The sequence below is a fragment of the Glycine max genome, chromosome 2, assembly GCF_000004515.6.
Source record: "Glycine max cultivar Williams 82 chromosome 2, Glycine_max_v4.0, whole genome shotgun sequence".
NCBI lineage: Eukaryota > Viridiplantae > Streptophyta > Magnoliopsida > Fabales > Fabaceae > Glycine > Glycine max.
Window position 1 is genome coordinate 26508882 of NC_016089.4, and position 5305 is coordinate 26514186.

The 5305-nt window shown below is 36.9% G+C and overlaps 1 pseudogene; it reads right to left on the reverse strand.

The window, feature by feature from the left end:
* Positions 1–813: 813 nt before the first annotated feature.
* LOC106797489 (1-aminocyclopropane-1-carboxylate oxidase-like) lies at positions 814–3877 on the reverse strand (annotated as a pseudogene).
* Between the last annotated feature and the right edge of the window lie 1428 nt (positions 3878–5305).

Genomic DNA, 5305 nt, shown 5'->3' on the forward strand with positions numbered 1-5305 from the left:
GAGCAATTATGGGATGAGTGATCTTTTAGGAATCTTATCAGAAAGCATGTGAGTAAGGACAAAACACGTTAAAAAGTCTTGTGTTGGTTTGTGGGAACAATCATTGATCCTAAAAGCAATTAAAACAGAGTGTCGAAGTCTCAGAAAGGGCTACCTATAGAGGGTTCTAATTGGTGGAGAGTTTTGACCAACAAGGAGTTGAATGAAGTGTCACCGTGTGAAGTGTCATAATATGTGAGGCACGAAGAAGTCGACAATGAAGATGTTACATTGTTCACTTCCAATTTTCCACAGCTCACTACTACAAAGGTGTTGTTTTACAATAATGATTCTAAGACGGTTCCGTGGAACCGTCTTAGAATATGATGCGGTGACATTTTTGTAATTAGGGAAATGAAAATAGTTCTTTACGACTACCGTCTTAGAATGTGTCTCGGTGGAAATCTCGTAATTAGGTGTATTGAAAACAAAGACGGTTTTACGTATAAAACCGTCATCGTTTTGTCAACTTTTTTTCCCCTCCCGTGCACCCTAGCTTCAAGCTTTGTTTACCACTATGTCTTGCTGCCTAGCTCCCTCACGCTCCACTCGATCATTCTCGTCCCTCACTCGATCACTCTCCTCCCTCACTCAATCATTCTCCTCCCTCACTTGATCAGTCACTCTGCTGCCTCCCTCATTGCGTTACTCGGTGCGTCATTTGCGTATCATCATAGAGGTACATTTTCTTTGTACTCCCATGTTTGTAGGAACTATCGTGTCTGCTGCCAATTTTTCCAAGGATGGATTTTGAGGTTTACATGAAGAAATATTTCAAAACTTCAATCTGTTTGTGCTATCACACATAGAGAATGAGGCAATAGACATTTGGTCCCATCTGTTTGTGCTATCACATGGTGCTCCACACTCTTGTACTTACCATTGGTGATAACCTGTTTTTTCACCAAGTAGTGTTTGATATTAGTAATTTTGTTGCATCTAAATTCTTTGTAAAAATGTCTACTAGGCATTATTACAAGAGTCAACAATTTTTGAATAGATGACAATTTATGATTGAACGAGAGCATAAAAAACTTTTACATTATCAGTGTATTCTAATGAAATAAATTTACCTCAAGCTGATCACCAATATTAGTGTTAATAGTGGTGGAGTGGCGCATATGAGGCACATAAACCCACTAGCCATCTTTGAGAAGCTACAGTCCATTGACCTTGTCATCCTGGAAGAGAAGGATAATTCCACCAGCATTAGTGTGGGGACGAAGACCCTTCTTCACCAGCACTAGGTTGGGGCATGGAGGGTAGTTGGCAACCTTGGTGCCAAAAGTTGGTCCTCTTGATCCATAAAAAGCCTTCTAGAGGTACCCTTTCCATAGGCCAAGATTCTAACACAACAAGTCCAGCAGCTGCTCTACTAGTTTCTCTAACCTCAAACCAAAATCCTTCATCACCTTCCTGCACCATTACCTCATCTTAGAATCTTGTAAAAGAGATATACATAGCTGCTTGTAAGAAATGATGTTCAATCTTAAGGACTTGTTCTTGTATCCATTTTGTCAAGTCAAAATATAGGGGCAAATTCTGTCTATTTTTTGGGACTTTGTGCTAACTTGTATTTGTAAAATACTTCATGTCATCCATATGCAATATTGTGTAATGTTATTATAAATGTTTTGTTTTATTGTAACATGTACTCATCAATGAGATTAGGGATCTCTGAGATGTTTGATTCAGGGAGGTGACACAAGTGGAAGGTGCTCTACCAATCCATATCCTTGGCCTTAGTTTGGACAGCATGTAGACCTTTGCTTGCCACTAATTCCTTGAACCTCTCTTCCATGCATTTCATATAGTGCTCTTTGGTGAACCTCTCTTCCATGCATTAATGCCATGATTCACCAGCTATAAGAATTTTGAAAGCAATGAAACAGTAAGAGACATTAAGTGTGTGTTATTTTTTCCCTTGGGGAAGTTCCAAATGTACGTTCAAGGAGAAAATGGTGCCCGACAAGTTGTTGGCTACTAAATTGCTTTTGGAACAACTTGTTTAGTCAAAGTTGGGTTCCTACTTTTACCTTCGACCGTACAACTTATGTTTTTGTAATAATAAGGATTCCTAGAATTTGTCCCCATATTTTGTGGTTCTCTAGTGGGGTGAGCAGAAGGAATTATGTTTAAGACTATTCTGTTTTGGGAGATATCTTAGTGTTCTGTTTTGGGATGTTCTCCACATGGTTTAACGTATTTTGAATTTTTTATTTATTGATGTTGCATTTGTTTCTCTATTTAGATGGATGCTTTATTGGATTACGTATTTGTACAGTCTGGTTCTCCCTATTTTTATAAGTTAACTTCATTTCTGCTCCTGCCAAGACTTTAACAGTAGCAGAATTGGAGAATTTTTATTTTCTTGTTTTTTCTTGTGTTAAACTGAGGTTATTCATATGTGATTTATTCATTTTTTCCTTGTAGTCCATATAATTCTGGTGTCAGGCTAGACTATAGCCCAACTTCCCCCCAATCTAGGTATGCATATTATTTATGTATTGATCGTTCTTTTAACAGCTGAAATAGTATGGAAGGCATATTACTAAGCGTGGTTTGTTGTTCTTATTTTTTTGTTTGATTATTTGCAGTCCCAGTGCGTGTTACTCACCAAATCAACCCAGTTAGTCACCGTCGACAAGCACCCAGGGCACTCCACAAACTAGTGACAATGATGAATGATAGAGCCACTAGATGAGGTAAACTAACAGGTTGTCTAAAGGACGAATATATGGCTTATCTTATTGGATGGATCATTTATAATCTAAATAGATAAGAGGTACTACAGTCAAACATAGGTAAATCCAAAGAGTAACAACTTCTTTACCAGTAATATATACAAAATTTAGCCAATTAACTTTACTACTTATGAGATAATATCAGAGTGATAGTGAAGGTGATTTGTTAATAAAAATGGGGAAACAAGAGATTAACAAATTCCCTTCATCAACAAAACTTGATAAATGCCTAGAGATGTGTCCTCTCTCTCTGTTCAAATTAAATTACTACTCTAGTTGTGTTAACCTTGGTATTTTGAAAAGTATTCAAACCAATTTGATGGCATCCATGCTCAATTCAAAATAATAGATACATGACCAACAAACTAAATTATAAAAATAAATGTAATTACATAATTAAATGCGTGGACTTAAACTTGAGGATCAATCTCCAACTTAGAATTGGACCAACTGTTCTTGGTCTTGTGATTTGTGAATACCCAAACACAGAAGCTAGTAACTTTACTACATACTAGAAGTTAGAATGCACAAAAAATAATACTATGTCATTGAAAGACCATATGATTAATGAAATTGATTAGAATATACTATATTGCCATGAATCTAAGGCATAATTGTTAAGACATTGAACTATAGTAACCAAATTCAAGTTAAACCAATCACACTATTTCAAAATTATGAAAATTAGCCCTCTAACTTAGATGATGTTGATACATCAAATTAAATTGAAACTAACCATGACTCTCATTTTTTGTGATCTCGTGCTTCAATCTGTAACGTGCATAAAAAAGGAAGGAGATTTGGCAGGAAATTCTATTAGAAGGGAGGGACATGTGGCTCATGAACCGCACAGTGAGGGAGGCAGGCGTAGCACAAGGTTGAGGAGGGAGAATATAAGGCTGGAGGATTACACGTTGTAGGATGATTCAGAGGTGATTCCTTTCCCCTGTTCTCTACTTCTTCTCTGCTGAGAGCTATTCTCTTCCCTTTGTTAATCCTTCTCTCATCTTACCCCTTTCTCTCAGGTGATCTTGTTGCCAGTATACGACCGAGGAGTATGCCACAATCTTCATGCTTCCTCTACTTCGTTGCATCGCTGTTATTGTAGCTTATCTTGATTTTGTTCTCTGTTCATTGTAAACAATTGATGCTGCATAATTCAATTGTTTGCTGCATAATTCAATTTTTTCATTGGTGCTTTCATTGTGCTTCCATGGTTGAGAACACGGGTTTGAAGGATTTGCAAAGAGAAATTCGTACACATTCGGATGATATTCTTCGTATCGGTCAAATGATGGATATGCATTATCAAGAGCAAAATGATAAGATGCTTCAGATCCAGAATTCCATGGATCAAATTCAGTTAGCAATGAATATGTTATTGCATAATGCTTCACAACCTCCTGGAAGTTCTACTTGAAGTTCTCCATATGGTCCTATTTCTAAGCCATTTTGAAATTCCTATAATCACAAATATTCCCAAATTTCTTCTACCCTAGTCTCTATCAATGCTCAACCAAAAACACAAATGAAATCCAATTTACCTCCGCTTTTACCTACTCCACCAGGCCCTCCAATTAGGTCCTCGAATGTAAAAAGGATTACTCCTGTTGAAATGCGATTGAGAAAGGAAAAAGGATTGTGTTATTTTTGTGATGAGAAATTTTCTTTTAATCATAAATATCCTAATAGGCAATTTCTATTGTTGCAAATGGAAGATGATAATGAGGATCTTATGAGTACAATTGTACCCCAAGGTACTCAAGAAGATGAAATAACAGAATCTGAAGATCATCATTTGTCTTTCAATGCTTTGAAAGGTGGTAGGGGAGTTGGTACTATCAGGTTTATAGCGTATATCGAAAAGTTACCAGTGACTGTGTTGATTGATGGTGGTAGTTCTGATAATTTTTTGCAGCCAAGGGTGGCCAAGTTTTTGAAATTACCTGTGGAACCAGCTACTCAATTTAGAGTAATGGTTGGTAATGGTAATTATATGTCTACTGAAGGATTGGTTAAGCAATTGAAGGTATAGGCTCAAGGCAATACCTTTCAGTTACTAGTATTTTTGCTTCCTATTTCTGGTGCTGATCTCATTTTAGGAGCTAGTTGGTTGAAGAATATTGGCTCTCACATTGCTGATTATGATGCTCTACAATTGAATTTTTTTTGGAAGGGTAAATTTACTACTTTACAAGGAGATTGTGAACTGGTACCTGAGCAAGCTCAATTACATTGTATAAGAAGAATGGTGGCCACTAATTCCATTGCTGAAGTTTATAGTCAGCAGTTGATGGAGCCAGATGTTGCTCCTAAGTCTATGCTTGACTTACCAATTATGAATTAGCCTTATTATTGCACACTTACAGTGTGGTTTTTGATACTCCTAGCAGCTTACCTCCATAGAGATCCCATGATCATTCTATTCCTTTATTGAGTGGTTCACAACCTGTTAAGGTTAAGCCTTACAGATACCCTCATAGTCAAAAGGAAGAAATTGAGAGATTAGTATCAGGATTGTT